The sequence below is a fragment of the Sinocyclocheilus rhinocerous genome, unplaced genomic scaffold (genome assembly GCF_001515625.1).
Source record: "Sinocyclocheilus rhinocerous isolate Xijiao unplaced genomic scaffold, SAMN03320098_v1.1 scaffold1166, whole genome shotgun sequence".
NCBI classification, from domain to species: domain Eukaryota; kingdom Metazoa; phylum Chordata; class Actinopteri; order Cypriniformes; family Cyprinidae; genus Sinocyclocheilus; species Sinocyclocheilus rhinocerous.
Genome location: NW_015646356.1, coordinates 432,778 through 450,498, shown reverse-complemented (window position 1 = coordinate 450,498; position 17,721 = coordinate 432,778). Strand labels below are relative to the sequence as shown.

The following is a 17,721-nucleotide window of genomic DNA, read 5'->3' as shown; positions in this document are numbered from 1 at the left end:
TTTGGAAGGCCAAACAAAGTAGTTTCGCTTTCACAACGAAACAGCGTCACACATGGCGGCCTAGAGTGAGCAGCGGCCGGGGGCTAGAGTGAGGAACGGACAGAGGGCTAGAGTGAGCAGAGGCTGCGGGCTTGAGAACGGCACGGCCGGCGATTTCAACGAAGGAGCGTCCGGAAGGACATGTGACGACAACACTCCAAAGAGAAAGGAAAAATTGAAATCGCATCATATGACCCCTTTAAGACTGATATTATTCAACGATCATACAATCCTCATCAATAGAGACATTAGGTGTATGTGGAAAATAATGTGTTTTTTAACCTTAAACCGCATAAACACAGTTCATTACACCAAATACACAAAATAATGTTCTTTTTAGCAACATCATTTGACCACTTTAAGAAATGTGCATTGTGCACAAGTAGTAGTCCAAAAAAAGTTTAATTACAATTTTTATATCAGTAAGTCTCTTGTGAAATGTCAGTAAATAAGTGAACTATACTTAGAATAAAATTGTACAGTGCCTTTTTTTACTAGGCACTGTACAAGTGAATCACATGCGATGTAAAGTATATTTTATATATTTCTATATATTATATATATATTTATATTTATATTTTATAAAGTATATTTCACTATATTTTTGAAACAATCACACAGGACCCCCAAACCCACAACTGTGCAACCTCCATCAAAATTCGACCAACTGTCTGATTGCCAGTTGGAAGAAGTTATTTGCTTCTCATTGCCCCCTGTACACTGCAGTACAAATGATGCACAGCAAAGCAGAAAGTCATCCAGACTCAAAAAAAGAATCATTTGACTCAGAAATGGCGCATATGCCCAGCTTTACATTGAAGGCAGGACTCATATCTAGAAAACAGAACAGACACACAGAGACTTGGGTGTCACCTAACAACCTAACAAACACCAAACAACTACCCAGAAAACCCTAGCAACCCCATAGCAATGTGCTAAATACTGTCAAAACACCATAACAACTGCTTAGCAATGTTAATATTAATATTTTAAAGTTTTTAAAAAGATTATTAATACATTTTTACATTTTAAATTTCACATCTTTAATTATTTTTATTATTTATTTTACATATATTTTTTTAAATAATGAAAAAAGTCATTATATTATAATAATATTAATTTAATTAACATTTAACATTAATATTTATGCATTAGAAAATTAGAACATCAAAGCCTGATTATTGAAATGGTGACAAATGTCCTTAGTGGCAGTATTAATATATAATTTTTTTAATTAATTAATATAATGATTAATAAATATACAAATATTACCAATAAATAAAAGTTAAATTCATATTGTTAAACACATTAATTAAACATAAAATATATGGACTGTATTAAGTAAGTAAATGAATAATAATTAATATCTGTGTACAAGAAAATCAGATAATTAAAGCATGATTACTGGGATGATGACTAATGTTCTTCACATGCCCCTTTCACACATAAAGTTTTTACTGGTAAATTACCGTTAAGAGATCATGTGTGAACAGGACCTTTTCAAAAATACCAGTAAATTCAAAGTTGTAACATTAAAAGTAAATTACCGGTACAATGCTGTGTGTGAACGCAGAATGAAGATTACCATTATGCGCACTTACGATTTCAGAACACGCTCACGTAAGACGTCTACTCTGTGCCAATCATAACATTTTGAGGTACATGACACATTTACTCTGTGCTGTGTAGTTCGGTTTGAAGTTGTCTATATGATGTCTCTGGGCCAAAAGCGCTGCATAAATGTGAACGATTGACACAAAAATGAAAACATCAACAAAAACACTGACTGTGTATACCCCTCCATGTTTACATACACAACACCTGGAGGCGCAGCCGTTAAGAGGTCATTTCTGGTTAATGATGTTGAAACGGATGTATGAATGGTGCTTTACCGGTAAAAAGACGGAACATCGCTGCCTGTGTGAACATCCTGTTTTTGTATTTACCGGTAAAGTCATTCCGGTAATTTTACGACAATTTACAGGTATTATTGTGTGAAAGGGGCTACAGTCAGTATTGGTAATAGTGATAATATTTATGTTTTTAATTCATATTAATATAAAGATTAAAATATATTAAATATTGTATTAATTATATTACAATTAAATATATGTTAAATAAATATAATATAAATATACCACTATATAAATCTAAATAACATAACAATATCATATAAATATGATATTTACATAAATATTTGTGCATTAAAAAACAGAACATCAAAACCTGATTATTGGGATGGTGACTCATGTTCTTAGTAAGACCTAACTTAGTGAGATCTAACACTTCACATGGCAAAAACACAGAACGAAAGTGTTCGTAAAAAGAAACGAGTTGGGGGGGGGGAGAAGAAGGGATGCTCTGATGCAGGTGTGCCGTCTCTTTTCCCTCCCTCTCTTCCTCTATTCCTCTTTCCCAGGGGACGGCTGAGATGTGTTGGCTGACTGCATCAGCAGAGTAGGTGGAGCGGACCCAAGGAGACAGCCTGGCGCCAGTCTGCACTCCATCTCTACTCCACTCAAACACACATGTACATACACACACAGAGACACTGATAGAGATGGCACTGAGATAGACTGAGAGATGGAAAAACAGAGGGATGAGGGAGATGCAAGTGAGATGGCAGAGATACAAGCTGAAATCCATCCACATTAGTTCCATTAGATGTGAGCATCAGGTCCAGGTTGAGATCATACAGCAGGAAGTAGCATCGTAGGGTACGGCCCGCCGGCTAATGTAGCCCCAGGCAGTGCTGGTGTTAGGATGCTGAGATCAGACAGTGATAGGGTTTACTCTCCTCATAAACCCACCACAACATCACTTCTGATTTGTCTTTCTCACAGTCAACAGGAAAAGTGTTCATATACGCTGGCGTGCAAGAGCAGTTTTCAACTGCGTAATCTAATAATGCCTTCTGGGAAGAAAACCCACAGTTGTACATTAGCTGGACACTGAGGGTTTCATATTAATAAGTAGATCTGTTTTTCATCAGATGAATGGGCAGCTGGATTTGACCTGAGTGATGTCAAGGCATGCCGGCAAGTCGGTGATGTTTGCTATTGTAATGTAAGCAGGGACGGCGATGATGTCAGCTGTGTTTTTTTGTCCAATACCACACAAGGTGACTCTTGCAAGATCAAAACAATGACGCACTCGGCTAAATAAGGTCTCAAAGGAAGTGATATCAGCGCAAGACAGAGGTAAAAGCCGGATGAAGGTCAGAGGGTTGGTGAGTCAATGCAGACACAGTAGAGGAGGAAGAGATGGACCACTCGTAGAAATCTCAATGGGAGAAACTGTGAGGCTCAATATGGTGGCTGTACAAATCCAGTTAAATGACCTAATCAAATGGAATGTGAAAAGTACAGTTGGAATTTCCGAGGATAAAACAGGCAATTATAGCTATGCAACATTATATTTCGACCACTATCTGCCAATGCATGTGTCTTTCAGCATAATTTTCCCTTTAAAATGAGTGGAAGGTATGGAAGCTGGTTTCCGCCACGGAATGAATGAAATAAAAAGAAATAAAAAGATATAAACTCGCAATTGTGAGTTATAATGTCAGAATTTCCAGATAAAATCAAGCAATTATGAGATATAAAGTCAGAATTGCAGAATAAACTCGCAATTGTGAGAAATAAAAACAAATATTTTTAAAATGTATAGTTTTTATCGCAATTTGTGAGTTCAAATCCGCAACTTCTTTTCTCAGAACTGTAAGTTAAAAACTTGCAATTGCGAGTTTTAAAGTCCAGTACTGGCGGGAAAAAAACATTTTTCTGACATTTTCTCACAGTTGCGAGTTTTGTGAGAAATTGTGAGATAAAAAGGTTTAATTACTTTATTTTTTATTTTTTATTCAGTGGCAGAAACAGGCTTCCATAGGAACAACTATATTGTAGCTATTTTTTCATTTAAACATATTTTACACCATATTCAAAAAGCAGAATTGATTGTGGTGGTTAATAGATCTCACTGTTCAAAATCTACAAAGCTATATTTTAAACATCAAATATGATGACCACTTTCAATTTCCAGTTACTCAGAATCTTGTGTCGTGCAACTTTCACTATCCTACACTACACTAAACAATTCCACAGCATATTAATCAATTCTTCTACTGCACCATCATTCATCTCAGTAATGCTTCTATTACTCCTGAAAGTCTAAGGCCTAGAACTATCAAAAAACGAGAATTTAGATGGCTCGCCCTATTTGTGTAAAATTAATTATACTGCCAAATTCTAAGTGCTGCATTTTAATCTTTAAAGCAAGTCATTTTTTGCATTTGTCAGGATCTCATCTCTCTCTCTTTGCATCCTGTCCAGATCTGTAAACCATCTGTCCCTTGGGGCGTCCCTGCCTGGCACAGCTTGCCAGCCTGTCTGACCACATCCCCGCTGGCAAGAGTGCCAGCTGCAAGTTTGCTCTCTGCATCTCTGCTTCTCTCTCGCTCTCTACCCCATCCACCCCCATCACTTTTGGTGCCCACAGCCAGGCTGGTGTCTCCAGATGCCTGGGGGGGGTTTGGGAGGGTACGCTGCCTCCTAGACAGCAGATGCTGCCAATTAACTTCCCCGCCACAGGCTCTCAGAGGGAGTGTGTGCGGGTGCAGGGGCAGAGGGGAAGTTGTGGGGACGTATGTATGTTTGGGGGTATATTGGTCATGGTATTTATTGAATTGACCCAAGTCATCTTGTCTCAGGCAGACAGACAGCACTATGCTCTCTTTTCCCCATGTGCTCTTGGCCTGTCCCTCAGTGCCACATGCCACACTGGAGCCTCTGAAACATCTCAATTACACCCAGAGAACAACATACCAGCCAACCGGCCATGTCCCTGTGAGGGCAGGAGACACAGGATTCTGCTCAGCCTTGCAGTTTAGTTTTACCACTCATTACAAAACAAAGTGGCACTTATCATGCAAAATTATTGTTATTGTTGGAAATAGAGAAGTTAAATGAACTATATAGACACACTGTCCATTAGAAATGTCCACACAGACCATTCCTAGTCCATCCTGACTACCAGTAAAAAATGACAATGGTTATGACATTGATGCAAATGGAAGTACAAATAGGTTAATCAATCAGAACAGAGGTCATTTACATATAGCAAAAAGATTAAATGGTAAAATGGTCATGTAAAATAAAATTGCTTTACTGTTTTTGCTTTACAAATTCATTGTAAGTGGATCTCAGGGAAAATACTATTATTTTAATTATGAATATCTGTTCTAGATCTGTTGGGAAAATGATGGAAAAATAAGAAAATGGGTAAAATCTCACCACAAAATCAAAAGAAAACAAATATAAAAATATATTTGGCATTAGGAAAAGACATTTACTTTTTGTCAAAAATCTTGTTCTAATTTCTGTAATAAAGTCATAAACATACTTCATACCCTAGTGAAAAATAAATATACTAAATTGTATTTGAAATACATTTATTTCATGCTAAGTATACTACGAATACATTTACATATTAATGTACTAAATAAAAATACCCTGTAATTGTACTTTTAGTATACTAAATTGGTATACTTAAAGTCTGCTAAATTGGAACAACTAATTTTGTACCTTAAGCACTTTGATTGTGCGGAAGTAGTGCTGAAGTCCAACTAAAGCTATACTGAAGTATATTTGATTGCAAGTATACTTTAGGTACACTTTAAATATCTTGCATTTAAAGACTGATATTATTCAAAGATCATTCAAAGATCATACAATCTGCATCAACAGTCACATTAAAACACATTTTAAGCTTAATATTTAGTACTCCAAATAAAGTTTAATTATATTTTTTATATCAGTAAAGTCTCGAACGATGTGTTAGTAAATCTGTTAATAGATTTGATTAGAATAGAAATTGAAATACGACAGTTGTGACAAGATCCCTCACATTTCAAATCTGATGTCTGAAGATATAGTTTAGTGGATTTGCACTCAGGAGGAGAGAACAACATGAGGTACAAAACAAGACAAACAAGGAACCAGAGAGTCTCAGATGTCTAGTGGCACCTCAGCAAATGTGTTTGATTGACAGGTGTATGTGTGTGGAGGCAAGTGTGAAAGCAGGGGCAGCTGGGTACTGGCCAAAGAACGCCTGCACGAGTCATGCGACTGGCTACACGCACACATGGTCAAAGCCAAACGTCTCTGCATTTATGAAACTGACTTGGTAAAAGTCAAACCAACTATTAACAAAGTGCATTATGATTCAGCAGAAAATAGTAAAACCCTCATGGAGGGTGAAAAATTCAAACAGTTAACTGATGGAAAGCGATTAGTAAAGTATATTAGTAAAGCCGATTGTAATTCTTCCTCTATGAGCTCGCCAGAGGACGTCGCGTGGGCTTTAATTTCTGCTTGGGAGATTAAAATGGCTACTTCCCTGCTTTCTGTCTCTCATTCTTGTATTAGATGAGTGACAGATTACTACTTACTGAGGAGAGAGAGAGAGAGAACTTTGGCAGCAAACAGCGAAGGAGAAGCTGGAACTGCGGCATTATGCAGTAAAGGTAAATCACTCCGCGCGATGGAGCTCTACAAAGCCATTTACACATATAGCACCTCTGCATGCAAATTCATAACGGCTTGCCGCACGCCGGTCAGGTACGTGCAGGGTTGAACAGGTTTGACTGAGTATAACCTCTCCTTCTCTCCCTTCCTCGCTCCGTCTTCCGGATGTAAAGTACAGCCAAGCATCTGCTAAGAGTCTGTGCGATTGATGAAGCTGATGCGGCGGGATCGAAACCGCTTATAAAGTCAATAATGTTGGTTTGTTGTTGGAACACATACAAATCAGAGAATAATTGCGTACGCTGCTGGTGGAGCTATAGAATCTTTTGTTTATGATATGTGCGATTCCATGAAAATGTGACGGTGTTGTGCTAATTAGCCTGTGCTAATAAGCATTTCCCTTTGTGCTGTGAAACTGTACTTAAAGTAATTACACAGGAGGGTGGAAAAAAAAAAGAGTAATTAACCTTTACTATTATTACAGAAAAATTTGCAGAAATATTTCATATTATCGTCACCTCGCAGGTCGATACCGAAAACATTTCTCTCTAATTCAGAGAGGAAGAACACAACATTTTTGAAATCACAAATAGTATAAATCATTTCTGACCTGTTGTCCCCCAAACCACAGGCTAATTAAACATATAAGGTCCTTCATCTCCAGCAATGGCGCTGAGCTCTGGTTGGGCTTGATAACATACACTCCATAGTTCTAATATTCCTCATTTTTACAGGACCTATTCGTCCATTCTTCCCGCTGAACAGCTTGACGGATGGTTTGCCATCCTTGTCATTTAGCATCATTAGGAAATTACGTTCTCATTATCAAAAGCACATACACCTATTCTCATTCCAGCAGCGTTTTCTGCCACGCGACCATCAGAATAGTTACCTCAGGGGCCGCAAATCACACGTAGCTGGTCTAAACTACATGCAAACAACCATTATCTCTACATAATGGTTGAGAGTTCAAAGTGCATCCTTGAGAAACTCACAAATCAATAACAAAGGCTTTCATGGTGGGCTTTAATGAAGGCAAAGGGCCATGGGAAAGGGGAGAAAGTGACCTTTTATGTACTCCATACATGCATCCATTAGGCTAACCACAAATTAGATGCAAACGGGATATGGGATGCATGTATCAATATCATTCATTCAATGAGGCGTCCATATAAAACATATAGAGTGGAAGATCCACTGTACTGAGTTTATTGGCATTCATGTTTATTATTGCATACAAGGTAAAATGTTCAGTTCGCGTCTCAGACTTGTGAGTCACCTGATGGACCAGAGCGATCGGGGCTCTCGTTAATCTGAAAATATGTTTGGGATATGTGTTCCCTCTCCACACTTCACTACTCAGCCCTGCCTGAGCTATAAGCTCCAACCCCGGCAGGAAATGGCATTCAGCCAGAACGGAGATAAAACATAATGCAAAAATGCCACTCTGCCTGGCCTTGTCAGCCACCATGTTATCCTTCCCTTCCCTCCAATCTGTCACTCTGTGTCTACCCCCCCCATTTCTCATTTCCTTTCAGGAACGAAAGAACAGGACCCCCAAAATGAATAATGAAAGATTGGCATCAATGTTTTGTGTCTACCCCCCCCATTTCTCATTTCCTTTCAGGAACGAAAGAACAGGACCCCCAAAATGAATAATGAAAGATTGACATCAATGTTTTATGAAGTAGCCACCATATTATTTTGAAGGAAGGCAAGGATTAATGAAAATATCACTTATTTATTTGTGTCTAGAGGAGAGAAAAGAGAGAGAGAGAGAGAGAGGGGAGGGGAACCGCATTAGTGGATCCAGGGGAAGACTTCGGCTATACGGTGACCACACGCTCCTCTCTCAAACCTACTGAGATCTTTCACACATGCCGCAGAACCCTAATGGGCACCGGTAAGCTTCATAAAAAAATCAACCCCAGGTCAACCAGACGAATTTATTCAGGGGGAGGGAGACTCAAATTTATTAAAAAAAAAAAAAAAAAAGGACCCAGGTCGAATTAATTATTCTTGCTGATTCTAAAATGTGATCTAGAATCTGATTTACTTGAGTGTTAGGGAAACCTATGAGGTTTTAAAAAATCAGAGGCAATGCAATAACCCAGAGTGAATCATAAAACCAGTCAAGAACATCCATTCACCTCAAAATAAAAAAAATAATAAAAAAATAAGTTTTATTTGGCTTAAAGAAAATGTCTATTGTTGAGCCATTAAGATTTTCTGCATTGTGACAATATATTTATGACAGTTAAACACATTTTACCCTCAGTTCTTAGTAATAATGCAAAAATATATTTGTATATCCTTATTAGGGTATGCCAACAAAATAACAGAAAAAGAAAAAAATATTTTAAAAAGAATAAAAAAGTACACACACACACCCCTTGCCAGTTGATCCACTAAAATAAAATAAAATAATAGTAAATTTAATAGTAGTATTATAGTACAGAGAATCCAATGAGAATAACCACAAAGGGTTTGTTTACGCAACAAAAATTAAACTTCTGTCATCATTTACTCAAATTAAATCTGTTCATCATATAAAGTGACTATATCTCTTCACAATGCTTGGATTAAAGAGCTCAAATTATATGGAATCCTTTTACAATGCCATTATGATCTTTTTTTGGATCATCTAAGTTTTAGTTACCTGGACAGATTTTTCATTTAGAGGTCAAACCAAAGTCTTATGGGTTTGGAATGACATGAGGGTGAGTAAATAATGACAGAATTTTAATTTTTGGCTGAACTACTCTTTTAAGAACAATGGGAATTACCAAAAAATTGGTAATGAGAAATCAATGCGAAAAAAGTGCAAAAACGTCACTGTAAAAAAAACGTCACAATTCAAAAATCTTAAAAAGGCTTCATTTTTGTTATACAAAATATAATTTCTTTTTTTTTTTTTCTTTTGATGTCAGGGTGAAACTGGGCATGTTTTGGTATGATTCACACACACAGACAGAGCCCCAGGAGAGGGGTGCATGTATGTGTGTGAGGCTCCAGGCCTAAGATCAAACAGACGGAACATTCAAACAGAGCAGGTGCCTCTGCCACATTCACTCAGTGTAACACACATATCTGTAATAGCCCACACCTGAGCTCGACAAACACACGCCGAAACGAGTAAGCACACACAATGATCACAGCTGAGCCTGCGCTGCCGCAGTCGCGTTTCCCCCGGCTTGCTGACTACGGCTGGCCGCCGTCCCGTCCCGCTCCCCAGCAGAGAGATTACTGCACTGCCATTCTTCACTGTCTGCTTATGACTTCCTGCATGCACTGGATGACTTTCATTTAAACCCACTGAGGCTGCATGGCTCCACGCCCTCCCTGCTCGGGCCCTATTGTTCATTCATGCGAGGGAGGGGCTTCGCTCCGTATTGAACTGAATGCTGGGATTGGTACCGCAGAGATATGGGTGGATTGTTACAGCAAGTTAGTGCTTACTCTGTAAGAAATAACAGTTCACAACTGGAAAATGGAGAGCTGAGAGTTCGTGACCACAATTTTTCTTTGCCGGTCGAAGCCAGACACACACAAACTGGAAAAGGCTTTGGAGCATTTTCCCCCGCTCTCATAATGCACACATACACACAATCACACGGCAGAATTTGTGTCCTGCAGTGGTTTTAATATTCATTCTCTGCTTGTCAGAGCTCTCTCTGGGCCTGTGTCCCTGTGTTACCGCTGTAGCTCTCTGTTGTGTGTGGATGCTTCACTTGTGTACAACATTCTGAATTTAAGAATTGACTGCATTCAAATTCAATTGAATTTGCCACTCTTTATAGAATTTTTGAATAGAATAGACATCTAAAAAAAAATAATTCTGTTCTGTTGAACTTTCTATTCACTAAAGAAGCCTGAAAAATTAAATGTATCACAGTTCCCACAAATATTATGATTTTATTTTGTAAAAATTGGCTGAGTTCAAATTCATGACTTAGAATTTGACTTGAATTGGCGACTCTTCACAGGATTTTGAAATAGAATTTAAATGAGAATGACAAGAAAAGGGAATCATTCATTAGAGAAATTTCATTAGTTCAAAAAAACACAATTCATTATGGCTTCCCCCCCCCCTCTGATATGCAGAATGAATTTTCCGTAAATGATTAGGCAGTAGAATTTTCTCTAATATATATTGAGTTTACACGGCGGGCTAGAGTGAGCGGAGGCCGGCGGGCTAGAGTGAGCAGCGGCGGGCGGGCTTGAATGAGGAATGGCCGGCGGATTAGACGAAGGAGCAGCCGGTGGGTTTGCGGCAACCACATTGTCCCAACCCCGACGTGTGTGATTGAAACAGCTCTCGTCATAAAGCTGTCGGCGGGCTGATGGAGGAGATGGACCGGGTGAGGATGCACACCTTGCTCTACTTTTTCTCCTACTCCTGACATGCAGCTGAATGGGAGGATTTGCTTCTGTGACCTTGGAAGTGGAGTTTTGAATCACAGAGTGGCAGGAACATTCAGAGCTGACCTCGAGCTCCCATAACAACTCAACTCTGACACTGCGACTTCACTGTACCCACCCAGCTTTAAAATAATGCTCCAAATGCACTCTATTGCTATTTGTATACTACAGAATATATAAACACACGCACACACACACACACACACACACACACACACACACATATAATAATATATATAGAGTTCAGTTCTGAGAGAGATTCAGCACTGGCTCTGACGTGAGCACCGGCACTATTTTGATGGAAAAGGAGTCTCTCTCTATCTCTCTTTTCCTGCGGGCACTGGTGCATGTGAGATTTGCTGGATTCACTCCATTCACATTTCTCTTTGAGTTTTAGCCCCTCACCTTACACACACACACGCTCGACAGCAAGGAAGCAGCGTGCTGGCACTAGGAGGTCCTCTCCCTCTGGGCTCTACTCCATTTTACTTGAGATTTGAAGTGACCTTTGCGGTGCAGCTGCAGGTCTTATGATTTATGTACCCAAACAAAGAGCAGTGCAGCGAATTCTAACCAGAACCACCATATAATACCAGAGAAAAACAGAGAGCAGGAGAAAGAGATCACAAAAGTACACAGAGAGTGAAGAGAGAAAGACAAAATGTAGATAAATGCAACTTACTGAAGAAAATTGTGCTTAATGTATGAATAAAACACAACTGGAGATAAATGAAAGGGCTAATTTAATGTGATTATATACAGAAATTATATTATTTTATAGAATTTATAACATTCCCAAATGCCTGATATTATAAACATAAAAACTATTTTTTAAAAACAAGAAAATAAACTTTCAGCACTAATAGCAACATACTGTACAAATGTTTGGGGTCAGTAAGATTTCATTTTATTTTTTAAAGAAATTAATACTCAGCAATGATGCATTAATCTGATCAAAATGGACAGTAAAGACATCTAAAAAATATATTTAAAAAAAATCTGTTCTGTTGAACTTTCTATTCACTAAAGTAACCTGAAAAAGTAAATGTATCACAGTTTCCACAAAAATATTAAGCAGTACAACTGTTTTAAACATTCCACAAATATTTTATTTTTTTTTATTTTTTTTATTGAAATGACCTCAAACTTCTGAATGGTAGTGTAAACAAAAAAAAGTAAAAAAAATAAATAAAAAAAAGGTCACTTTATTTTAAGGTCCAATTCTCACCATTATCAAACCATTAACTATGACTTTTGCCTCAATAAACTTCAATTTGCTGCTTTTTAACAGTTAGAAAGGTAGTTGTTACGTTTAGATATTGGGTAAGATTAGGTATGTAGAATATGGTCATGCAGAATATGTGCTTTATAAGTACTAATAAACAGCCAATAAGTTAATAATAGGCATGCTAAAAAAAAAAAAAAGTTAATAGTGGGAATTGCTCCCTATACTAAAGTGTTACCAAAAAATCCCACTCGCAACTACCAAAACTTACAAAAACATACAATATTTTTGGTCATCTGACTTTTGTCAAGCATTCAAAAAGTAGTCAGCATTAATAACAAACAAAGAAGACATGACTGAGGAGACAAATCACTTCCTTTCAAATATTAGGGTCATGTCCCCTCTGTCCCCTTCCAAATCTACGCCTATTGAGAGTCTCACGGCTGGAGATGGTGGTATTAGGCCATGTGCAAGACATCGATTAGCAGACAACTTTCAGAATTACACGCTTACCATCTGTTGACAGTCTCAGATTTAAAGCTGAAGCATATTTTGTGAGTCGCTCTGGATAAGAGCATCTGCTAAATGCCTTAATGCAAGTTCAAAGAGTTCAGGACTGGAGCAGGCTGGCACTTAGTCCAGTCAGTTGGGGTGTCAGTTGGGCCAGGCGATGCTCGTGTGGAGCCGGCCCTCCAGGCGGGTGCCTGAGAAGGTGGTGAGGAGATGTGAAGAGGGAGATGTATTAGTAATTAGGCAGTAAGGCAATTAATTAGTATGGGGCTGCAACAGTGCAGCAGGGGATCTCTGGCAGGCGTGCTAAAAGGGAGAGGCAGAGGGCGACCCACACGTAAGAGCTCTCGAAGACGATGGCAACACGCCATCCCGCCGTCAACATCTCAATGTTGTCTCAAAAGGCTCTTTTTGGTAATAAAAGTTTTATTCATTTTATATTGTTAGAAAAAAACGTACTATGTCTCGTCTTAGTGAATCAACTGCAGCTTATGTAGGGATCCAGGGAACACAGACACGAGGCATACTTAACTTCATAGAGACTGTTCGAGTGAGCCTGCAGGCCTGAAAGCCTGATTTAACAACCCGTTTGAGCTCAGCCTGAAGATGATGTGTGATGTATGCCATCAGAGACTCTCAGATCAATGAATGCACCAAACACAACAGCTAAAAAAAAGTGAATATTACAATTATACAAAGCATGCATACTTTGATACCACAGAACTAAAAGCTTCGTGTTTAAATAATGAAAGAAATCAAAGAATGTTTTGAGGAAAGGTTTGAAATTATATGTATGTCAGCATGAGAATGCCACTACACGTTAAATCACTGCTGTTATTTAAAGCATAAATAGGTATGTTATACTAGTAAGTACATTATATTAATGTTTTCATGAAGAAAAACTGATTGACCTGCTTGGTCTTTAGACAAAGAAAAATTTTTAAAAAATGTCAAAGGGAAAGGTAACAGTTTATAGAGTGTTTATACAAGATAAACTTCCATAAATAAGTAAATAAACGTAATTCTCAATGGTAGCCGAGGAGCCGAACAATAAAAGAAAAAAGTGAACACAATTTTGATTCCAAATGAGAGGTGCTAAGAGTCCTGGACAGCCCATAAGAGTTAACAAATAATAATAATAATATGAAAAATATGAAATAATAATAAAAGCAAAATGGAATAAAAAAAAGTAAAATAACCATTTGGCTGATTTGTACATAAACAATTAGCTTAAAGGGGTCATATGATGCGATTTCTATTTTTCCTTTCTCTTTGGAGTGTTACAAGGTCTTGGTGCATAAAGAAGATCTGTAAAGTTGCAAAGACTAAAATCTCAAATCCAAAGAGATATTCTTTATAAAAGTTAAGAGTCATCCACGCCTACCTAAAACGGCTCGTTCTAACACGCCCCCACATGTCTACGTCACTATGTGGGAAGATTTGCATAACGCCGCCCAAATGTTCACGCAAAGAAAGAAGGCATAACTTTTACTCTCACTGTAGTATTGTTGCCGCCGCCTCCATGTCGTGAAGGTGCTGTGTGTTTCTACTTTGTTTGGCCTTCTAAAAGAGGACGATATCCGCTTCGTCATGCCTGGAGCTGATCGGTGCTGGTCGCTGAGGGAATTCATCAACTTTCACCGTGGACGAAGCAGAGTCCACCCCGGGGTCGTCACATGTGGTTGCCACAAGCCCACCGGCAATGCCGGTTGTTCTGACTCACAGACTGTAATTACGTTTTTTATATTTAAAGAATTTGCCACTGACGATTCAAACGCGAGTTTTGTGCAGTAGCACTTGTTGTTTGTCATTTCTCCGATCACAAATGCAGACATGGTTTTATGTTTACGCGGCGCGACACAATGATTAATCCGTAATTATGTCCCCACTGGATGCAACAAATGCCTCGTTTGTAATGGGTTTTCATGTTTTTGAATCGTCGCTCCGGCTGGACAGGGCATCACAGTATGGTAAGGGGCGTAACATTTCCGTCACACGCTTGAGGTATTCGGCCAATCACAACGCACTGGATAGCTGGCCAATCAGAGCAGACCTCGCTTTTCAGACCGATGAGCTTTGTAAAAATCGACGCATTTCAGAAAGGCAGGGCATAGAGGAGAAACAATAATGTACAGTATGTGGAAAATAATGTGTTTTTTTTACTTTAAACCGCATAAACACATTTCATTACACCAAATACACAAAATAATGTTCTTTTTAGCAACATCATATGACCCCTTTAAAATGCACATCATAATGACTGAAGCAAAACACAGAAATATACACAGTATAAAACAAATTTCAAATAATGCTGTTTAAACACATTCAACTCAAACAGACAAACATTCATACATGTCGCAAAGAATCCCATTTGACTCCAGGTTAGCATTTAATAGACTGCGTGTCTCCAGTTTCTCCCTACATTTTCTTAACCTTGCACATGACTTCCATCAAGACTGGAAGGGCCAGTCACGGCTGCGACGATGCTGATATTGATTGGTAGTTTAGTATTAAACAAGCATTCTGGTTTTGATAGTTCTCGTGATGAATTCTAATGGATTTTTTCCATTGATCACATGAGCGAATATAAATGGAGTTTGAAGCTGTTTTTTTTAAGCTGTTGAAGTTTTAAGCAGAGACACGCTCACGGGTTCTGACAGAGGCCTTGCGACTTCCCGAAAAACTCTGCGTTTTAGCTCGGAAGCCCTTCTAATCTTAAATGGAAGAGCGCACCAAGCAGCCAAACAAAATGGGCTCATATTCAACATCCTGCGGGACAAGCAATGCTGGATCCAACCCGAATTTGACCCTCTCTGGGTACAGCGCTAAACGTGTCAGGATAAATGACACTCGTTCCCGTACTATGCTTTTAATCAAACCCTGTTATAATTAATGCCACACTCCATTGCCCAAACAAATATCTCTGTCAAGGTGCTAGTTGCCATACAAGTTCTCCTCAATGATGTGATAACAGGGGGCATCCTAATTGCTTCTGTCCCGAAGATGCTGCCATATACGGGCACAGATTTATCCTGAAAACCTCTCCTGTCCAACAAGTCCATAAAATATTTTATCACTCTGGCGCTGGCTAACTTTAATAAAGCCAGTGACCTTGAGGGATTGCCCAGGGGAAAGATGAAGCCTCTCTCTCCGAGCAGCAGATGCGGTTCTTCCACGCAGGGGTACTTATCACAGCTCTACTTAATTACCTGCTCTAATTTCAACAGTTTTTAAAATGACCTCCGCACCAGCACATGACAGGCTGCTTTAATTAAACAAATAAATTCGGTGCTTATCTAACAAGATCAAAGCGCTCATTTGTCACAGTGATAGTTAAGAATGCTGATAATGTTATCTGGACCGGACTGAGTTTTTGCCACACAGAAAGACTGGTGATCTCATCTTAAACGAATGCGATAATACAGCCAAGATTATGAATGCTTGTACCATCAGATTAGGAGAAAAAGACAAAAGCTGTTTATGTGCTATGTTTTTCTTCTCATACATTTTCACTGCTGGACCGATCTGCAAAGTGTGAAAAACGGCTCTGAATTTATGAAATCTGCTGGCGACAGAGTGAAGGCAAGTTTTAAACGTGTCAGATCTTTCATGCACTGTTTATATAAAGTCCGTGGCCACACATAAAATCTTTCAATCTGTTTTTCAGTCAATATATCACTCTCTTAACCAGAAGGGAAACAAGCATTCTAAAGCACGCTTCAATAGCGATATATCCAAACACTGGTAATGTCACACAAACACATGCTGATCCTGAAGTTTCTGACAATGTCATGAATCATAAATGCTGCCAAACACAGTGTGACCTTGCAAAATAAGAACTAGTGGTGAACAAATCGTCGTCTTTCACTTCCATGCACTGATTCGTAAAGCATGTGACTTGATTACTTGTCTTACATTGTGTGCAACACAGCAAAAAGAAATGTCACTTCCACGCTAATCCTAGTATATTAAATATCAAACATGAAATAAGAAGAGAGTGGAAGTTGAGAAACATTGCATATAATATTATAAGCCCCACATAAGCCCCATAAGTTCTACAAAAAAAAAAAATGTCGCCCGGTTGTGGGTTTGAATTAACACATTGAGTGACGATTCAATGACTCACTTATAATACTTAAAAACATTCTGATTGTCTGGATAAGACACAAGCTATACTAGTATACTCAGTCTCAATGTGGAGATAACAAGGGTCGAACAATATCCAACAAGGGAAGACCAATTTGAAAATATATACATACAAATAGGGCTGGGCGATATAGTTTCCCCATAGGTTTGTAGCATTCTAAAAGCTCTTTATTCCAAAGATACTAAAATAAGAAGAGAGTGGAAGTTGAGAAACATTGCATATAATATTATAAGCCCCACATAAGCCCCATAAGTTCTACAAAAAAAAAAAATGTCGCCCGGTTGTGGGTTTGAATTAACACATTGAGTGACGATTCAATGACTCACTTATAATACTTAAAAACATTCTGATTGTCTGGATAAGACACAAGCTATACTAGTATACTCAGTCTCAATGTGGAGATAACAAGGGTCGAACAATATCCAAGGAAGGAAGACCAATTTGAAAATATATACATACAAATAGGGCTGGGGGATATAGCTAAAAATGTTTCATATCGTTCGGTATCAATAATTATTGACATTTTTTATAACCTTTTTTAAAACAAAGAGCAATAGAATTTTTTTTTTTATTAAAACACTGTATTTTTAAATTAACCCAATTTATTGAGTTTAAACAGTCAAACACAATGAAAATTAAACAAATATCTAATTTCTAATGTTTTATATGCAGATTAAATAGGTCTTAAGCAGAGGCGGACAGTAACTAAGCACATTTACTTGAGTATTGTACTTAAGGACACTTTTTGAGTATCTGTACTTTACTTGAGTATTATTTTTTCTGGAAACTTATGACTCTAACTTCACTACATTTGAAAGACAAATATTGTACTTTTCACTCCACTACATTTCTAT

The 17,721-nt window shown here is 38.2% G+C and overlaps 1 protein-coding gene across 1 annotated transcript in view; it reads right to left on the bottom strand.

The window, feature by feature from the left end:
• LOC107707579 (cytosolic carboxypeptidase 6) overlaps positions 1–17,721 on the bottom strand; it is a 347,536-nt gene that overhangs the window by 168,021 nt on the left and 161,794 nt on the right. The window lies entirely within an intron of this gene.